The 21,837-nt window shown below is 39.8% G+C and overlaps 1 long non-coding RNA gene across 1 annotated transcript in view; it reads right to left on the bottom strand.

The window, feature by feature from the left end:
- Positions 1–21,625, bottom strand: part of LOC138920654 (uncharacterized) — a 71,397-nt gene extending 49,772 nt beyond the window's left edge. Inside the window, exon 1 of the long non-coding RNA XR_011432191.1 lies at positions 21,357–21,625. This is a non-coding gene — a long non-coding RNA (uncharacterized lncRNA). The remainder of the gene's footprint in view (positions 1–21,356) is intronic.
- Positions 21,626–21,837: the final 212 nt, after the last annotated feature.

The raw sequence follows: 21,837 nt of genomic DNA, 5'->3' as shown, positions 1-21,837 counted from the left end.
CTAAAAATATTAAATTTGTATGCATCTTAATAATACAGCCACAAAATATTTAAGAAAAAAATTGACAGAACTATAAGGAGAAATATACCGATCCACTATCTCAATAATTGACAAAACAAGCAGAACAAAAAAAATCAATAAAGATATAGAAGATTTAAACAACACATTTAAGTTGGTCAGTCATTTAGTTTCTGTCCTCACTTGATTCCAGACATTCTGAATACCACTTTGTCTCAAAACAGACTTGAATCCTACAAAGTACATTTCCAGATTCCTTTGTTAGTTGGCTTCAGTTTACATTCTGCCAATGGGAGGCACTGGTCAGAGATTAGAAGGCAGAAGGAAAAGAGAAGCCCTTTTTCTTTTTCTTTTCTGTTCCTGATGACAACTCCAGCAACAGCAGCAGGAAACCATGTGACTTCAGGTTGCTGGGCTCCCACAGCATCTGTCACTGTGCTGGCTCCTAGTTTGCACGAAGCAACAGCAATGGTTGTAATGGCAGTAGGGGTGCTCTGGCACCCTCAAATGTGCAGGGATCCTGGGCTCTTGGATAAAGCTGGCTGAATTTTTTCTTCTGGAGGAAGGGCAGATGCTAATTGCTTTCTACAGTTACTAAGCTCCCTTTTTTTTTTGCTCTTCTAGCCCTTTAAACAAATTTGTAACCAATTTCCTATATTAAATTCTCTCTGTTCAAAATACCTAGAATTGGTTCCCATTTCTCTGAGAGGATACTGACCGATATAACAATAAAGTAGAACATTGCACTCAACACTGCAGAATACATTTTGTTTTCAAACACATGTGGACCATTTCCAGCATTGACAACTTACTGGGTCATACAATAATTGAAATCATATGAAAAATGTTCTCTGATCACAATGCAATAACACTGGAAATAAACTGTAAAGTATAACTAGAAAAAAACATGTTTGGAAATTAAGAAATTACAACAAATGAATCAAAGAAGAAATAACAGCTAACACACAACAGCTTACACCTACATTGTTCTTACTGAGTGCCAGGCTCTTTTTAATCTGCACAAAAATTTACCTGAGGTAGACATAGTCATTATTTTCTCCCTTTTCTACAAAAAAAGGAATCAGTGCCCCCAAGGAGTTAAGTGATTGACCCAAGCTCACACAGCTGGCAGTGCTGGATTCAATCAGTAAAGCCTTAGATTCCACATCTGTAATCAAAATGCTGTTTCTCATCATAAAGGAAATGAGAACGATTTAAAGCTGAATGATCATAAAAATAACACTACATATGAAAACTTAAGGGATAAGGTAAAACAGAACTTTATGGGATATTTATAACCTTACATGCTTGTATATGTATGAAAAGATAAAAGGCTTGAAATTATTGAGCTATAATTAGAAAATTAGATAAAGATTTAGAAAAATATTAGTAAAGTAATCTCAAAGGCAATGGGAGGAAAATATTAAAGATAAAAACAGAAATTGGTGAAATAGCAAAGAAAATCAAAGCCAGAAGCTGATTTCTTAAAGACTGATAAAATTGAAAAATCTCTGGAAAGACTCCGAAGAAAAGAAATAAAAGGCAAAATAAACATTATTAGAAATAAACAGGGAGAAATACTCCAAATGATGCAGTCGTTAAAAAGATAATGAGTAGTTTATGAACAATTTTATGCCAATACACTTGGAAATTTAGATGAGTAAATATTTAGAAAAATATAACTTACCAAAATTGACTCAAGAGAAAATAGAAAATCTGAATGTCCTAAAACCATCAAGGAAATCTAATCAATTGTTTTAAACCCCACAAAGAAAACTTGAGCCCCAGATGGCTTCCTAACTAGTTCTACCAAATCAATTTAAACACAAATTAAAATAACAATTCTATGCAAGCTGTTACCAAGTATACAAAAAGAGTGAACAAACACTGCCCCACGTGTGTTATAAGGCTAATAAAATCTTGAAACCAAAACCTAACAAGGAAAATACAAAAAAGGAAAATTATAAGCCAAGCTCTCTCATAAACAAAGATGAAAAAGAAATTAAGCAAAATATTAGCAGACCAAATCCAGTAAAGTATAAAAATGAGACTACCTCATAAATAAGTGTGGTTTATCTGAGGAATGCAATTCTGGGTTGATGCTTATTCTCTTTCAGCACTCAAAAATGCTGTTCCACTTCTTCATCCAAAGTTTCTGATGAAAAATCTATAGTCACTTGAATTGTTTCCCACTATTAGTAATGTGGCGTTTTCTTTAGCTGCCTTTTAGGATTTTTTTCTCCTTGTCTTTAGTCGTCAGTAGTTTGATTACAATGGATCTGGACATAGATTCCTTTGGTTTATCTTATTGAGGTTTGAACTTCTTGAATCTGCACATTCAAGTCTTCAGAGAAATGTGGAAAGTTTTCAGCCACTATTTCTTCAAATATTTTTTTCTGCGCCATGTGCTTTCTCCTCATGTTCTAGGACTCTGATGCCACAACTGTTAGACTCCTGGTGTTGTCCCATAGGTCCCTGGGGCTCTGTTAACTTTTTTCCTAATCTTTTCCTCTCTGTCACTTATGTGGGTAATTTCTATTGCTCCATCTCCAAGTTCACGGACTCTTGCCTTTGTCATCTCCATTCTGCTGTTGAATCCATCCAGCGGAATTTTTATTTCACTTGTGTTTTTTAGTTCTAAAATTTCCATTTATTTTTTCCTTACAGATTTTGTTTCTTTGCTGAAACTTTCTATCTTTCTATTCATTAAGAGTGTTCATCCCTACTTCTGGAAGCAGTTTGTAACAGCTGCTTTAAAGTCCTTCAGATAATCTTCATGTCTGTGTCATTTCAGCATCACTGTCTGTTGATTGTCTTTTTCTGTACAAACTGAGGGTTTTACTCTGGTTGCTAATGTGTCAAAATTATTTTGGATTATATCATGGACATTTTGGATATTACGTCATGAGTCTCCAAGTCTTGTTTAAACCCCATAGAGAATGTTGATGTTTTTGTTTTGCCAGTGTACAGACCTGTTTGGGTTCAGGCATCAAGTTCTGCCCAGCCTTCCATGGAACGTAATTCCAGTGTCAGTTCTGTTTTCAAAGCCTTTCCTGTGCTATTCATATCTTTCTGTCATGTGTGCCACCCAGTGGCCGGTCTGGGACTTAGGTGGTGGCCTATCTAGTACTTCATTTCTCAAGTCTACAGTACGCTGTTTAGGCTCAGGGCCATGTATGTACAACTTGGGGATGAACCCAGGAGCTTTATGGGATCTCTTTCCCAAGCTCTTACCCTCTCTATGATATTTCTGGTAGTTTCTTGTTCCTTGGGGCTTCCCTTTATGGTCCTCTGGTCAGAAAACCGGGGCTTTTTTATTTGGCTCTGCTGCATATTTCCCACAACTGCATCTATAATAGAGGCCAAGTGGCAGGAAGACAGAGACAAAACAAAATAGAGATTTACCTTATATTTTAAGGACCACAGCCCCTCTGATCAGAGAGGAAAGTTCCCATCCCTCAGTTTAGGTACCTGCAGATCCTACTGCTGCCACTGTCACTGCTGTTGCCACCACTGTCACAGCATGACCTTGGGGCTGGAGTTCAAGAGAGTGGAGAAAACCTAGATGTGGAGGATTTCTCAGTACATTTAGGAAGCCCCTTTGCGCTCTTCAAGCCAGGGCTAGAGGGCTTCTCCTGGAGCCTCTGCGTCCACGCCTTGGTGCCCACTTCCTGGTTTCAGGCTGCCTTGAGTTCAGACTCGGGGATGACAGAGGAAAAAAGTGTGGGGGGGGGGATTCATCACTGATTTGGTGGCTTTTTGAACTCTGGGCTTCTTCACCAATCTTCCTGCTATCCTTTACTTTTTAGAGTCCTCAAACATCAGTTCCAAGTATTCTGTCCATGTTTTATAGCTGCATTCAGCGGGAGAGATAAGGGGCAGCGTCTACTCCATTTTACCAGGAACTGGAATTCTGGCTCCTTCCATCTTGCTCTTCACCAACCCCAATGGTGCAAGTCAGTTGCCAACATTCTAGTTTTTACATCTATATTGCAGCCAACAAGAAGGAGGAAGGGACAAAGGATGCATCCCTTTTCTTTAAGGACACTTCTTAGAATCTCTCCTGACCTTCCCACTTATATCCTATTTCCAGAACTTCACCATGAACAAACTGAAGAGGAGATTTTATTCTAGGTAACCATTTGCCTAGTTAAGAAGTAGAGGCTGTATTAATAAGGAAGAAGAGAATTAATATATGGGGAATAAGTAGTAGCCTCACATACTGATTAAAAGAAGCCAGATAAACAGAGCACATCCTGTATAAGTCCACTCATAGGAAGATCTAGAACAGGCAAAATTGATCTGTGGTAGAAAAAATTCACAATGGTTGTTGCCTATTAGGGTACGTGGATGGAGACTGACTGGGCAGGGGCATGAAGGAACTTTCTGAGGGTAATGAAAATATTCCATATCTTGATTGGGGTTTGGGCTAAACATTTGTCTAGACTCAGTAAGTGTTATTGCTAAGATTTATGCATTTCACTATACATGTAATTTACCTTAAAAAACATAATCAGGCTTAACAACAAAAAAACAAACAACCCGATCAAAAAATGGGCAGAGGACATAAACAGACATTTCTCAAAAGAAGATATAAATATGGCCAATAGACACATGAAAAGATATTCATCATCGCTAATCATCAGGGAAATGCAAATCAAAACTACACTAAGATATCACCTTACACCCGTTAGATTGGCAAAAACATCCAAAACCAAGAGCGACAAATGTTGGAGAGGTTGTGGAGAAAAAGGAACCCTCATACACTGTTGGTGGGAATGCAAACTGGTACAGCCACTATGGAAAACAGTATGGAGATTCCTCAAAAAGTTAAAAATAGAAATATCCTATGACCCAGCCATCCCATTACTGGGTATCTATCCTAAGAACCTGAAATCAGAAATCCCAAGAGTCCCTTGCACCGCTATGTTCATCGCAGCATTATTTACAATAGCCAAGACGCGGAACCAACCTGCATGCCCAGAAACTGATGATTGGATAAAGAAGATATGGTATATATACACAATGGAATACTACTCAGCCATAAAAAAGACAAAATTGGCCCATTCGCAGCAATGTGGATGGACCTCGAGGGTATTATGTTAAGCGAAATAAGCCAGTCAGAGAAAGACGAACTCTATATGACTCCACTCATAGGTGGATGTTACCATATTGACAAGGAGATCTGATCAGTGGTTACCAGGGAAAAGGGGGGGTGGGGGGAGGGCACAAAGGGGGAAGAGGTATACCCACAACATGACTAACAAAAATGTACAACTGAAATCTCACAAGGTTGTAATCTATCATAACATTAATAAAAAAAAAAACATAACCAAATATTGAACTCTGGTTAATATTATGTATGCTGATAAGAGAAGGGATAGAGTGTGCTGGTATTTGCAGCCTACCATGCAATGCATCAAAAAATAAGGTGGATGGAGGGTGGAGAGATAGGTATGTGATAAAGAGAGAGAAAAGCAAATATGGCAAAATTAACAATGATAGAATCTAGGTAGTGGATATATGGGTGTTCACTGTATAATTCTTTCAACTTAACTGTATGTTTGCAATTTTTCAGAATAAAATGCTGGGAAAAATTTTTTTAAGCAATGGAGGCTGTATTAAGAAGGACGAAGAGAATTAATAAATGGGGAATAAGTAGTAGCCTCTGCCACAGTGTCTAGTTTTAGCTCTTTCCAATTTCTTGCTCTAATCCTCATCTCTTAAAAATAGCTGAAGTGTGTACAGAACCGAAGTCGGTCTAAATGTATTACAGAAGACCGAGGATTTTTAGAACAATCCAGGCTGCCCCGCTTTTACCTCCAGTCTCCCTGCGGTACCCTGTGAGGGGCTTCAGCCGAGATTTGTGAATCAGCTGTGAAGAGGACTATCTGTGCGGCCCCCACCCCTCCTTCCCCCATAGGCTTCACTCTATCCAATCGCTTTGGATTCCACCTGAGTTTGATTAGAAGCAGAGGTTGGCATACGCTGGCCCTTTAACCACTCTCTTTTCCTTTCATTTCCCTTCACCCTCCAGCTCTGGTTTCCTACCTTTCCGAGCACCTCACGCTGGGGTGATTGGCCAACCTCTAGACATTCTGCTGGCTCTCAGCAGACTTGGGAAGAAGAAGGAGTTACTCTGATTCTTTTTCAGTAAGAGTAAGTAAGATGTCATACAAGGTCAGAGAAAGGAATTGATAGGAAAAAAACACAGTGTAAATGAAGAATAATTTAAAACCATAGGGGAAAAAAATAAGAGATTCTACATAAGAAAGATTAAATTACTAATTTAGGCAGACATTCTCTCTAAAAGACCTATACTTCTGCCTCTGGCACTCTCCTGTGCTCTGTGTATGTGTATAGTTAACATGTTTTATTAATTTAGAAATGAAACCTCTTTAAGTCTGGCCCTGAGCTAATTCTGGCCCCCTTGAACAAGATCTTTTATAGTATGCTATTGCCAACGTGTACACAACTAGTTGCCTGTGACAAATCAATCTTCACACTTTCTTCCTCTTCCCATAATCTGGAGCTTAGATTTTAAGCCCTGTGTTATTCACTGCGTTTCCTTTGTACCCAGCTTCCCTTCCTGCCCCAGCTGGAATCTTTTTGCAGCAGGGAGCAAGCGTGGGCGTCGCCGCTTGAAGACGGGCTGGCTGCATCTCAGAGGATAAACTTTCCTCGTGGTCATCTGTGCCTGGGCAGGAGATCCACCTCTCCTGTTAAGCCGGTCTCGGTCCAATGGCCCAGCCTACTTTCAGGAATTCAATTTTGAAAATCTCTGGAGCACAAGTTCCCGACCCTGGCTGCACATTAAAATCCCCTGAGGATGATGCAATTGTTACGTCAGAAACTGTTACATCAGAAACTTTGAGGACAGGATCCAGGTATTAGTGATTTTTTTCCAGCTTTAGTGAGGTGTGATTGACAAATGAAAAGTTGTATATACTTAAGATATACAGTGCGATGTATATTTAAGGTGTACGACATGATGATAGACGTATACCTTGTGACATGATTACCACAAAAGTGAAGTAATGTGTTCATCACCTCACATAGTTACCTTTTCTTCTCTTGTAGTGAGAACATTTGAGATCTCCTCTCAAGTGCCAGTGTACCTCAAAGATACTGCTGTAGTCTGGGTACATAGTATGTTTCCAGGGATTTATCCATTTCTTCTAGGCTATCCAATTTGGTGGCATATAATTATTCATACTAATGTCTTGTGAGCCTTTGTATTTCTGTGGTATCAGTTGTTTCCACTTTCATTTATGATTTTATTTATTTGGGTCTTCTCATTTTTTTTCTTAGTTAGACTAGCTAAAGGTTAGTCAATTTTGTTTATTTTTTCAAAAAAACCAGCTCTTAGTTTTGTTGATAAGTTCTATTCTATTTTCTGGCCATAGATCATTTACAGGCATACCTTGTTTTATTGTACTTCGCTTTACTGCTCTTCACAGATAATTGTGTTTTTTACAAGACCCTCCACCAGAAAAAAGATTACAACTTGCTGAAGGCTCAGATGATGGCTAGTACTTTTTAGCAATAAAGTATTTTTTAATTAAGGTATATACATTGTTTTCTTAGACATAATGCTATTGCACACTTAATAGACTACAGTATAGTGTACACATCTATATGCACTGGGCAACCAAGAAGTTTATGTGACTTGCTTTATTGCAATATTGGCTATATTGAGATGGTCTGCAACTGAACCTGCAATATCTCCAAAGTATTTCTGTACATTATTGTTAACTATAGTCACTATGCTGTACACTAGGTATCCAGAACTTAGTCATCTTATAGCTGAAAATCTCTACTTTTTGACAAATATCTCCCCTTTCTCACATACCCCAGCCCCTGGTAACACCATTCTACCCTCTGTTACTATGAGTTTGACTTACTTTTTAGATTCAACATATAAGTGAGGTCACGCAATATTTGTCTTTCTGTGTCTGGTTTATTTCATTTAGCATAATGTCCTCAAGGTTCATCCATGTTGTCACACATGGCCTTCTTTTTTAGGCTAAATAATTTTCCATTATATATATATTATATATGTATCCCATTTTATATCATATTTTCCTTATCCATTCATCTGTCAATGAACACTTAGCTTGTTTCCACATTGTCTTGGCTTCTCTGAAGTATGCTGCAATGAACACGGGAGTGCATATATCTCTTCAAGATAGTGATTTCATTTCCTTTGGATATATATCCAGTAGTGGGATTGCTGGATCATATGGCAGTTCTACTTTCAATTTTTTTTTTTTTGAGGAAGATTAGCCCTGAGCTAACATCTGCTGCCAATCCTCCTCTTTTTGCTGAGGAAGACTGGCCCTGAGCTAACATCTGTGCCCATCTTCCTCTACTTTATACGTGGGACACCTGCCACAGCATGGCTTGCCAAGCGGTGCCATGTTCGCACCCGGGATTCGAAATGGTAAATCCTGGACCACCGAAGCGGAACATGCACACTTCACCGCTGCGCCACTGGGCCGGTCTTCTACTTTCAATTTTTTGAGGAACCTCCATACTGTTTTCCTTAGTGGCTGCACCAATTTACATTCCCACCAATAGTGCACAAGGATTCCTTTTCTGCACATCCTCAACAACACTTGTTATCTATTGACTTTTTGATAATAGCCATTCTAACAAGTGTGGGGTGATATCTCATTGTGGTTTTGATTTCTATTTCCATGGTGATTAGTGATATTGAGCATCTTTTCACGAATGTTTGCCATTTGTATATCTTCTTTGGAAAAAATGCCTATTTAGGTCCTTTGCCCATTTTGGGGGGGGGGTTATTTAGTTTTTTTACTATTGAGTTATATGAGTTCCTTATATATTTTGGATATTAATCCCTTATCAGATATGTAGTTTACAAATATTTTCTCCCATCCATAAGTTGTCTTTTCATTTGGATGATTATTTCCTTTACTGGTGCCCCAAAATTCCATGGGCTTTCTTCATTCTTTTTCATTCTTTTGTCTTTTTGTTGCGCTAACTGGGTAATTTCAAATGACCTATCTTTTGGTTTGCAGATTCTTTCTTTGTTTTGATCAAGTATGCTGTCAATGCTCTCTATTGCACTTTTTATTTCACTCATTATATCTTTCAGCTCCAGGATTTCTGTTTGTTTCTTTTTTATGATTTTTATCTCTTTGCTGAACTTCTTGTTTTACTCATGTGTTGTTTTCCTGATTTCATTTAGTTGTCTGTCTGAGTTGTCTTGTAGCTTGCTGAGCTTCCTTAAAACAATTATTTTGAGTTATTTGTCCAGTAATTTGTAGATCTCCATTTCTTTGGGGTTAGTTACTGGAAAATTACTATGTTCCTTTGGTGGTGTCCAGTTTCCTTGATTTTCCCTGTTTCTTAGAGCCTTGTGTTGATGTCTGTGCATTTGATGTAGCAGTTATCTCTTCCAGACTGGTTTTGGTGGGGAAGGACCTTCACCTATGGGTGTGTGTGAGGGTGTAGCTGGGTAGGGTATGGCAGTTCCTGCTTAGGACACTGTGCTTCCCTATCTGCTGAAGTCAGTACTGGCAAAGTTTGCCCGTGTCCTCAGTGGCCAAGGCTGTAGGTGACCACAGCAGCACCAAGGGCTATTGGGGTGTTTGGTGAAAAAGGCTTCTAGGCTCTTCCTGATTGCTTTTTCTCCCATGGGGGAAGTTATGGCCAACAGAATCTCTCTTAGCACTGGTTCTGGCTTTCAGCTGTGCTCCCAGTGGCAGTGGCACCAGTATCTTATGTGCAGGCACCCGTGGGGCAGCCATAGAGCTGGGGTCTGGAGCGCAGGCACATGCAGAGCGGTAGTTGACCCTGGGTAAGGGCACTCCTGCTGCAGTGTCCTAGGAGCAGGCACTCACAAAGTGGCCACGGAGCCAGTGTCCTGAGTGTGTGTGTGTAGAGCACCATGGCTCTGGGGTCTGGGATGCAGATGTGCCAATTGTGGTGGTATATCATGGTCAATTTTAAGCTAACAACATGACGTCACTGAGCACATGTCTTGGGAAAAGATGAGCAGTTGTATACCATTATAGTATTTCTGTCATACAAATACGATAGATGTAAATAACCTCAAGAGCATAGATAGGAGTAAAATAATTAAGAATTGATGAGTTTTGAGTATTTATTACTTTCGTCTCTACTATAATTTAATTATATGGTTACATAATTAATTTTTAATAATGGGTATATTTGACCACTGGTTCACAAAATTTCTGAAAATTTCAGAATTGGTTTTCATGAACTAGTATGTACCACTCCAAAACATCACTTCTCCCAGGTGGGTCCAATGGACAACCAGGATTGGAAACCTTATCATAGAGGAAAATGGGACATGATTTTGTTACTCTAAGGGTGATCCACATGGCTTCCTCAACTACCAGATTGGTTCAGCTTTACTCTCCTTTTCTTCTGTTCGGTCTTAAGCTATAACAGTCAGGCTTAAGCTTCTAAGGATATCCAAAGAGGCAAGTTCCACATTAGAGGGTATCTGTCAAAAAAAATTGCCTTTGTCTTGGACATTCAGTACCAGTGGTGAGAGTGTCCAGAGCTGTCTGCTCCCCTTGATGGGAGAGGAGGGCAGGCCTCACCAGGAGCAGGAGAAACCATGCTGCCAGCAGAGCAAGACAAGACTCGATCCCAAGGGGGCCCTCTCCATATCAACCTAAAAAATCACCCCTCGATCTTGTCCCTTATCCCAGAGGAAGGTGTCACAAATGCCTATTTTCTAAATACTGGATGTCATGATGAGCACTGGGCAAAGAGTCCAAAAAGCTGCATTCCAGGCCTCGGTCATTTCTCACCATTATATTGAACAACTTAACTTCACAGAGCCTCTGTTTCCTTGTCCGTCCACAGGATGGAGTAACACCTGCTCTGTCTGCTTCCTGGGGTTACTGAAAGGCTCAAAATAAAGTCTGTTTGCAAGTGATCTATGAGTAGTACAAAATTCAACATCTGTCTAGAAGGTATCGTGACTATTGCTGGGTCTCCTCATCACTGCTGAGGGGCGGAATCACCCAGGAACTTAGTGTGGGCTTTGTAAATTTCTTTTCATTTTATATTTTACCATGATTTATTTAATAAGTTCCCAATTGAAGGTCATTTGTGTTGTCTCTATTGCTCTTACAAACAACACTAAAGTGAGTATCTTCAGATACATCCTTGCTTACGTGTGTGTGTGTTTATATATATTTTTATATGTAGTATATACATATTATCATATATATGTAAATATGTCATCATATACATGATAAAATCCTAGCATGGAATTTCTGGACCAAAGGGAATGTGCCTTGAAGATCCACATAGCTCTCACCAAGATGTCCTCCAAAGCAGTGGCAGTGGTTCACATGTTCCCCAGCAAGTACGCCATTGCTTGTGCCCTGCATTCCTTTTATTGTGATGTCCTTAAAATTTTACACCCATTTATTTCCTTTAAATTTACTTATATTAATTTTTTAGTGACCTGCCTGTTCATGCCCTTTGCCAATTTTTCTTTTAGATGATTGAGATTTTTCTTACAATTTGTGATAGCACTTTATTTATTGTTGAAATTGGCCCTTTGTTAAAAAGGGGAAAAAAATGTAGCCTTTGAAGTTAGATATGAGTTCAAATCTGGAATCTCCTTCACTTGCTAGCCCCTAGAAAATACTCAATAGGCTTTTGTTAAGGGAATAGCAATGGTCCTTTGGGCAAGTTATACAACCTCTCAGGGGCTTAGTTTCATCGCTGTAAAATGGGGATGGTTACATCTATCATTCAGGATTTTTATGAGAATTAAATAATATGTAATTATGAGTAACTTAATACACATTAAGAAACAGTGATGATGATCACCCCCACCTTTCTGAACCTCCCTCAGGCCAGTGTAGTGTGAGTTTCTAGAACCAGCCTCCGTTTCTCTAGCAGCCCCCACCGCGATCCAGAAACAAACCAGACCTTTTGCTTCTGACTTGTCACCGTCTGGAAGTCAGAGTGGCCACCCGCCTTCCTCCTCCAGGGCTGCCTGGGGAATCACTGAGCACAGATGAACAGTTTCTGGCAAGCTCATCTTCCTGCGGCCCTGAAACCACCCCTTCACAGTCCATTTCCTCCTAATTTTTTATTTGCAAATGCAAGATGATTCTGCATGTTAATTGCTGAGGCCCTTGCACTTTAAGACAATCTGGTAAATAACTGTAACTGCAGTTCAGTTCACCATTCTTCTTGTTTGTCCTGTGGCTCTACGTATATGAAAAATGTCAGATTTCCTCTGGTCTTCAAGACCTTTGCGGGTTTAATTATATCCACTGTTTTCTGCCTTTTTCCCTCCCTGCGACCTCTCATGGTTTTTGTTTCGGTTTTTGTGGGTTTTTTGTTTGTTGTTATTGCTGTTTCCTGCTTTTCCCACTCTCACAGTAACTGTTAGCCCAAGCATTTAAAGGACTTTGCGTTTCCTTGAACCCAAGATTTCAGCCACGTTAGCGTGGATCTCATTTACCCTCTGCGAGATCCACTGCAAGATTAGCCCCTGGAGGGTCGACGGGCTCCGCTGGGATCCATCAGGGGAGGCAGCCTCGTCCACTTGGACCCCCTCCTAGTTTGAAACAATTTCCTCCTGTTGAGTCAAAGTCTGCTTTTCTGCAACTTCAGCCCATAAGTCCTAGTTTTTCCCACAGTAACAATACTGTTTCTTATAAAATGGCATTTCCCCAACGTTTTCTGATATAAAGAACTACCAGAGGGGCTTGTTAAAAAACAAAAGAAATAAACAACAAAAAAACCAGATTCTCTAGTCCTACCCCACACCCAATGTATCAAAGATCAGAGAAGAGCCTGGGATTTCATATTTTTAACAAGTTTCTCAGGTGATTCTTCTGAGGAAAAACAGTTTTCTACAAGATTAAACTTCCTATATTTGAAGGGTCCAAATATCTATCTCCAAACTTCTCTTTTTTCCAAAAGGAAATGTCCTTTGTTCTTATAACCAACCCTTCCAAGAAAGGGTCTCCAGACTGCCCTCTAACTTCTTTGTTCTCAAATGCAAACAACAGACCCATTCAATTTCCCTGTGGAAATATGACACTCACATGTGAAAACAATCTTCATTTATTAATATATTCTCTTAATAAATGACTACTGGGCACATGTTAATGACAGCCACTGTGTTAGGTGTTGGAAAAAAAAACAAGATAATCACAGTTCTTTACTGTCCTCCTAAAGCTTATAGAAAGAAAGAGAGAGAGAGAATGGGACAGAAGGAGAGAGGAATAGGGAAAATGAAGAAAGAAGAAAAGAAGAGAGAGAAGGGAAGAAGGGAAAAGACAAATAATTACAAAATGTATGAAGTACTACAATGTGTAGGGGAGGAAAAAATCATTTTTCCTCTACTCTTTTGAGTTCTTAGCTGCTGAGATCTCCATAATAAAAGACAGATTAACAAGACAGAAACAAACAGAAGTTTATTATCATGTATACTTCATGTCGGCATGGGAGATACCCAGGGAAAACTGAGTAACTCCCGGAGGTGGCTTACAACTCAGGATTAAACACCTTCTTAATAGGGGGAGGGGAGAGGGAGTTAGGCCTCTTAGGGAAGACGAAGTGGTTTTTAGGAAAGATGACCGGGCCCTTAGAAGAATGGATGGGAAGTATGATAGTTTGTGACAAAGTGTGTCTGGGCGTGGCGTCGACTTCTAGTCTCCTGTGCTGAGATCAGAGTCAGTCCCCTCTGGTGATGAAACTCCCAGGAGGGGATTCATGACGACTGGGCTCCTTTTGGAGGATGTGTCTTCAGGCAGATGAGGGGAGTTCAGAGAAACCTCTCCTTGCATTTGCTGGTTTTCAAGTGTCTACAGCTCAAAATAATCAATATGCCAGTGTGGCACATTTTGAGTGGCACGTTCTGCTACCCTTCACAAGCAAGGGCCTGGAATAGGACGGTCAGGGAAGGCATCTCTCAACATGTGTTCTTTAAGCTCAGACCCATAAAATGAGAAGGACTTGTAATAGAAAGAATGCTGAGGCCAGACGGGGCAGGGCAAAGGGAGTGTTTAACAGACAAAGACTCTTAAGTGAGCAAGAGCCTGGCATGTTCTAACAGGCCCAAGACGACCGATGTGGCTGAGGCATGGCGTTCGAGAGATTTCAGGTGAGGCTGGAGAGCTGGACAGAGACTAGACCATCACACAAGACTTAGTACGAAGGCATTTGGATTTTATTCTATACGACATGCGAAGCCACTAAAAGATTTTAAGCTGGGAATGACAGGATCCAGTTTTTATTTTAAGAAGGTCACTCTTCAGAACCTCTGATATAAACAAAGTTATACAGATCGGCATCTTTTCCCTTCTCCTGGAAATTATACGGAAGCAATAAAGAGAATGAAAAAGAAAACCCACAACTCAATTTCACCTATACTGGGACACATATATAACTCACAGTCTTCAAAATACACCAAAAGGTGCCCCAAAGAAGCTAAAATAGGGTAGAAAGTAAAGACGAGAAAACAGAGAATTGAAAGAGGATTCGGTGGAGTCACGTCTAAGAAAGCGCCATAAAGTACTCATCCTGAAACTGATGGGCTCACCCAAAGAGCAAAACTTGTCTCTTATTTACAACACAAGTGTGGAAACTGGGATGAGCAGGGCAGGTAAGAGGTGACCTCTTGGGTCTAGCTCGTGTCACAGAAGCAGTGGGGACGGACTATACAAAGAATCTCTGGATGAGCCTTATTTGCAGAAAGCAGCCTGTCTCTGAGGCAGCAGGCAGCAGAGAGCTTCTGAATTATGAAGCCTGAAAAGTTGCTTTCTGCCCTGTCCCAAAGGAATGTCCTACTAATAGCTTCCACAGAAATGCATCTCACTCAAAGATGAGTCATAGTAAACTGGCACAATATTGATAAAAAGACACCAGACCAAGAAAAGGCGGGGAAGAGCAGTAAAACTTACCAACGGACATAATTGCTATCAGAAAAATGTTACAATGAAATGGATGGAAATCCTGAGCAAATGTTTTGCTAAGAATTAAAATAATCTAATGAAGAAATTGCTTCTACAAAGGAAAACCCACAAAGCATAATTGTAAGAAATCAATTAAAGACGGCAAGACTTCAGGAGGAGAGAAAACTTGAGCCAGTAAAACTCTTGCAAATATCATAGGGGAAAAAAAGCAAAATTTGGAAGGTGCACAGGGAACACAGGCATTTCAGAACAACATAAGAAGGGACACAGAGAATAGAAATAAAAAGACTAAAATGAAATGAGAACAAAAGAATAACTAAAAGGAATTAGAGGAAATAGTGATAGAATAGAGAACAAATACACTTTTAATTGGAAGAAGGAAGAAAACCAAGACAATGAAAGAGAAGAAGATTTAAAGGTAAAAATTCACAAGTCTTTCCTGAACCTTAAATTTGCATATTGAAATGGCACATCCTATATCAGGGAAGATTTTATTCTTGATAATAAAAATTATACCATAAAAACAGGGAAAGAAAGGGAGAGAGAAAGAAGTGAGGGGCTAAAATAAGTTCACAGACGGGGTCATCTGTAAAAATGGAAGCCAACGATATCATTTGAAACTTAAATTGGAAAGTAATGGAAGTACAAGTACATGTAACAGTTCAAAAGAAATGCTAAGAAAGATAACATTGACAAAAATCAGCTGATGGAGGAAAAGAAGAGGAGAAGTTAAAAAGGAGCGTGGTAACTTTATCACTTCTCATTAAAAAATTAATAGGTATTTTCTAAAGAAGCAAAGGACTAAGGGCATTAAATGAAATAACATTATAAATTATTATTTACTAACTAAACAAAAATAGGTACCTTTCTAAACATCAGAAGTACTGCCCAGAGAACCAACACAAAGCAAAAAGACCACATGGTAAAAAAAAAAAAAATCTAAATTCAGAAAACATAATGTAAATTAAAACAATAGAACTAAAACCAAACATGTCTGTCACATCAATTAATATAAATGGCTTAACTTATCTACTAAAATAAAAAGATTTTCAGATTGGACCACAAAGCAAAAACTCTCTGTTCAGCATACAAAAATACACATCTGGAAAAAAATTAAGTTATACAGCAAGGTTGGAAATAGAAGTTTGTGCCAAGGCATACTAAGCAAATGCAATGAAACAAAAAAAGCTGAGGCCACAGTCTTAAATACAAGGTCAGCCGGAATTCAGGCCAAAAAGCAGTAAGTGGAACAAAGAATAAATAAGCTATAGTGTACTTAAATAATGAATAAAGTATATCTGAACTGATAAATGTCAAACTATGTAGCTTAAAAATATGTCTTCTTTTCAAGTGCCTGTGGAACTTTCACAAAAATTGACCATATACCAAACCCACAAAGAAAATCTTAATAAATTCCAAATTGTAGAAATAGTATAGACAACATTTTCTGGCCAAAGGCAATAAAATTAGAAATTTATAACAATCAGAAAACAAACAGTTCCTTCCGTCCGCAAATTTTAAAAACTCTTAAACAACTTTAACGTCTAAAAGGAAATACAGAATTGCAGTCTTCCTAGAGAGAGGAAAAAAAAATAACAAAGATGTATCCAAATATAGCTAAAGTCGTTCTCAGAGGAAAATATTTAACCCTAAAGATATTTATAAAAATAAACATGATAGAAAAACACATAAATTAGGCCTCTGACTCAAAAAGTTAGGAAATGAACAAAATAAATGGAAAGAAGAAGAAATTAATACAGATAAAAGCAGAAATTAATATGTTAGAAAAAAAACAGCAGCAGCAATAAATAAGTCAAAAAGTAGAATCTTCAAGAAGTAAAAAATTGATAAACCACGTGGAGGACCCTGAAATGGGCCATCGCAATCCTCCCTGGACCTGTTGGTCCAGCTGCTGGAAGTGCTGCCAACAGAAAGCCTTCAGTTGTCAGCATCTTCCGGGATTGACTTAGCTGCAGAGAGCCATGTCACTCAAGCTCACAGTCCTTCTGGAATGGTCCATATCCACTACCTTTTTGAAGCAGGAATAGAGGCTTGGTCATCCAGCCCAGTCAGGGACAACTCTGAAGGGATATTCTAGCTTAGAGCTGCCCAAGAAGTCACCAGAGTTTGTCATTGGACATGCATCACTTATCCTTCTGCCTGTTCCTGCTTCCCTTCCCTCCATTCCACAGGCATAGATTCCAGCAGCCTTCCCTAATAAACATCTTGTATACGCAACTCCACCTCATGGGCCACTCCCCTGGGAACCCAGCTCCCAACAAACCAGTAGCTAGTCCAGCCAGGAGAGAAAGGGCAAATGTACCCAGACACGGAATAATAAATGATAAGAGGACAGTAGCCATAGATACAGAGGAAATTAAGAGAATTGCAACATGTTAATATGAATGAAATGGGCAATTCTCTAGGAAAATGTAACTTAATAAAACTAACCCAGAAGAAAGAGAATATCGAAACAGGCCTATTCTTTCGGAAAAGGAGAGAAAGTTGTCAGAGAGCTGGCCCCCAAGATGGCATCAGGGAGTTCCATAGAGAAATTGTACCAAACGCTCCAGGAACAGATAATTCTAATGCAAACTGTTTCAGAGCATGGAAAAAGAATGAAAATGTTCAAATTCCTTGTATGAAACCCATATGATAACAATAACAAAATCTGTCAAAGCTTGTACAAAACAAACCAACTATAGATCCGTCTCATGTATGGATATCAATTCTAAATTCAACAGCTCATTTAAAACTAACACACCATGACCAAGTGGAGTTTATTCCTGGAATGCCCAGATGATTCACCATTAGGAAAACTATTAATATAATTTATTAACTATATTAGATATAGTAAATTATTATATATTATTTATATTAATAGCTCTAAAGAGAAAATCATGTAATTATGTTCACAGACACTGAAACAACATTTGACAAACTCAATATACCAACTTGATCAAAACATACAATAAAGTAAGAATATATGGATGCTCCTCAACATGATACAGCTATTTCGTGCCTGAAGTAAATAGGGAGCTATGAGAGGCAGTCCACTAAAGTCACGCAGAAGCAAGTTTGCTGGCTACCACCGCCGTTATTTAATATTATCCTGGAGGCACTAGCCAACGCAGTCAGAAAAGAGTAAGAAATTAAAGCATAAAAAAATTAAAAAGAAGAGGCTAAAATTATCGTGATTTGAAGATATTACTATATATCTATAAAACCCAAGAAAATCAACTGAAAATTCATTGCTAACAGTAAGAGTTCAGTACCCTAGTGGGATACAAATTAAACATACAAAATCAGTAGTTTTCATATATATACATATATATGTATGTAAATATACTAGTTATATATGTGTATATACATATATATATACTGCAACTAGTTAGATATGGTGGAAATTTTTTTTATTTATTTAAGTAAAAATGAAAACATATAAAATACCTAGCAATAAGCTTAACAGAAAGTGTACACGGATATACGAAGAATATGTTTAAACACTACTAGAAGATCCCAAAGGAGACGTGATCCAGGAGAAACGAGTGAGTCAGCTGAGAAGCTTTCACACTGACCCATCCAGGCAATGTGCTGTAAGCAGAAAGAACTGTGGGGCTTTCTCCTCCCAGGATTGGGATCTTAGTCATAGCTTGTTTAGTAAACTCTCTGGGGCTTGCTTGAGGCGCTCCAGAGGTCAACCAGAGAAGTGGCCCTCGCCTTATCTAGGCTAAAATGTGACTGTAGACCCCACAGCAGAGGGTCGGGCTGAGGTTCCTTCAGCTCTCCAGGAGTGAAAGAGAGTAACCAGGCCCTGAGCACGAAGCAGAAAGCCCACCACCTGTGCCAGGCTTCAGCAAGGCAGGTGAAGGGGGCTAGGGTGACAGAAGACGTGAGGAGAGGGGACCTCATCAGGACCAGCAGGATGGAGGGCAGACCAGGCCAGTCCGGTGGTGTCATGTTCCGTACCCTCTCTGTGCCTCAGTGTGCTGTCTGTCAAATGGGGATAATGAGTGCCTTCCATGTGGGATTGTCGTGAGTATCAACGAGGCGCTATATTAAAGTGCTTAGAACACTGCCTGGCTCCTGTGAACATCATAAAGTACTGATTATTAATATTATTATACCACAGATTCAGGCAGGCAGAGTGGATGTAGAGGAGTTAAGTAATCTTGCATGTTGTCAGTTGATTAAAATCTCTTCCAGCTGGCCATTGGGCGCCCCCTTCTGGAGCCTTGGGAATTTCTTCTATGGAAATGTGAGGAGCACTGGGAGGTCAGGTGCCTCTGAGGAGGGCGTGCTGGGGAAACCACATGTGTTTCCTCCAGGTCCGTGTGAGCTGGGGCCAATCACTGCCAAATGGAAGATGCAGGAAACTTTAGCTCTGGTCCCAGTTTATCTACCTCTGAATGACCTGGGATGGGGTGGGGAAGTCAACCACAGAGAGTACCTGACTTTCCCCCTGAGCTCTAGACTCACACATCCTCCACCTCCCTGACATGGCACCCAGAAATGCAGGTGAGGGACATGTCAAAGCTGAAGTAGTCAAAACAGAACTCCCAAACCTGCTGCTCCCACAGGGTTCCCGTCGACAATAGATGGTATTTCCATTCATCCAGGTGCCCAGTCCCAAAACTGGGAACCATCTTTGACTCTCTCTCTCTTTCACTCCCCACAGCTCATCTGTTGGCAAAATCCCATTGGCTGTGCCTTCAAAATGTATCCTGACCTCAGCCTCCTCTCATCCCTTCCACCTCCATCACTCACAATCATCCAAACCACCATGATTTCTTGCCGAGACCACTACAAAATCCTTCCATCTGTTCTACCTCCTTCCACTCTTGCCCTCCAGCAGCCAGAGCGATCCTTTTAAAATACACATTAGAACAGTTCATGAGCTCCTGCTTAAACCTTCCGATGGGTCTCCTCACCCTTAGAATACAATCCAGTGAGGTTTCATCTGTCTCGTTCAGTTTATAACCACGTTACCTACAGCAGTGCCTGGCACATTGATGGAACTTAGTAAATACAATATTTGTTGGATGAATGAATGAGGGAATGAATGAATACGTGAATGAATTAATTGGAGTCCTTTACAAACTCAATGTCTCTGTTTCACAAATGTGGCTAATATGGGCCAATGGCAATGGGGTCAAGCTAAAACAGGGCTGGTGAATCTTTTGCTTCCCGTATGAAAATAGCCTCTCGATAGCATCTAACATGTTGCAAATTATTCAAAATTCAATATAAACAAGATCATAAGACTATCTTTTCTAATACTCATTTATGCCTGCAGTTGTTCAGCCATATCATGGCTTTAAACGTCTTTGAGGCAATGGAAGGACATTACCTTTTCACCATGGGCCAATAATCATAAGACTATTAAATTACACACTCTGCAGCTGAATTTAATAACGTGATGATGAAGGAGGCAGGGGTGCTGTAGTGGCAGAAGCGTGGCCACGGCAGCCAGGTTGACCTGGCTATGAACGCCGGCTACAGCACCTGTTAACAGGATGCTCGAGGGTGTAGTGGCCAAAGCTTTGAACTGAGTGTGAAGCCCACTTCTGTCACTTACCAGCTGTGTGACCTTAGGTAGGTCACTTGGCTTCACTGAACCTCAGCATCCTGACATTTGAAAATGGTAGGAATAATATAATCTACCCCACAGAGTTGTCATGAATGTCAAATGAGATAGTACACAAATCCCTTAGCAAAAACCGGGTCTTCAGTAAAGTGATAAATGCTCAATACATATTGGCTATTATAAATAATCTTGGGCATAAGCATTTGTGAGTAATAAATAAAATTACACGTAAAGTCTATACTGTGTATATAATAAATGTTAGTTCTCGCCTTTCAACTCCAACACTCCCGCTCCCCCACTACCCATAGGGAGAGACAAAACCGAAGATCTCCATTGCATAGATGTTCGATGTTAGAAACGGGAAATTTGACACTATGTGGACACTAGTTAGGGAAAAATGTGTAAAGGAAAAGTTACAAGACAAGATTTTAAAAAACAAGCAAACAAACCCACAGGAAGCCTAGAGACTATTTAAAAGGCCACTTATTGGAAACCCGGGAAAAAGAATGTGCCAGACACCAAAAACACCAGGCACTCAAAACCAGCAAAGTCAGAGAGAGCACCACAATGAAAAGAGTGCTTTTCAAGCACTGGCAGGAGAGCCCAAGTACCCAAGTGGGAGAGCCCACAAAACACAGCAGCTGAATAACGTTCAACAGTGAGTTTATCAAGTACCTACCATACAACTGGGAATTGGGCCAAAAAGACTTGAAAGAGCACTTTGCCAAGAACTCCTGGGTCAATAAGAACTCCTTTCACTACAGCACAAAGAGGTAGTGACCATCCTGCGAGCTGCTTACCCAAGCTTGAAACAGGGAGAGGAAGCAGCAGGGCAAATGGAGCTGAGTGTGGAAACACGGGCTCCGTCAGCAGGACAGAGGACCGTGTCTCCGAGCTTCTCCGCGGAAGGCGACACACAGCACATTCACCATCGAAGCAATTTCTCTTGTCTGTCTTTGCATCATAATATTTATAAACCGGACTTACATATGTATAATGGCTACAACTTTTTTTTTTAACAGCTTAGACAAACATCCCGGTAGCTACTGAGGAGAGACGCTAGAGTTACACCTACGGGGTATGTAGCACAATGTTTTCAGGCTACTGAAACTCCGTGGATATAAACTCAACAAAAGTGTCTTTGTTAAGAGGTCAAGTTGCTCATGTCACAAGTTGTTCTGAAGGTGCTTCTGTTGGGCTCTTTAACTATCTCAGAGAATATTCATTAAGTGGCTTTTTCCACGATACAAGATGACCGCCCATGGTGTTCTTTGTTTTATC

Source organism: Equus caballus, chromosome 24 (genome assembly GCF_041296265.1).
Source record: "Equus caballus isolate H_3958 breed thoroughbred chromosome 24, TB-T2T, whole genome shotgun sequence".
In the NCBI taxonomy this organism is placed as follows: domain Eukaryota; kingdom Metazoa; phylum Chordata; class Mammalia; order Perissodactyla; family Equidae; genus Equus; species Equus caballus.
This window is presented reverse-complemented; position numbering and strand designations above follow the sequence as displayed.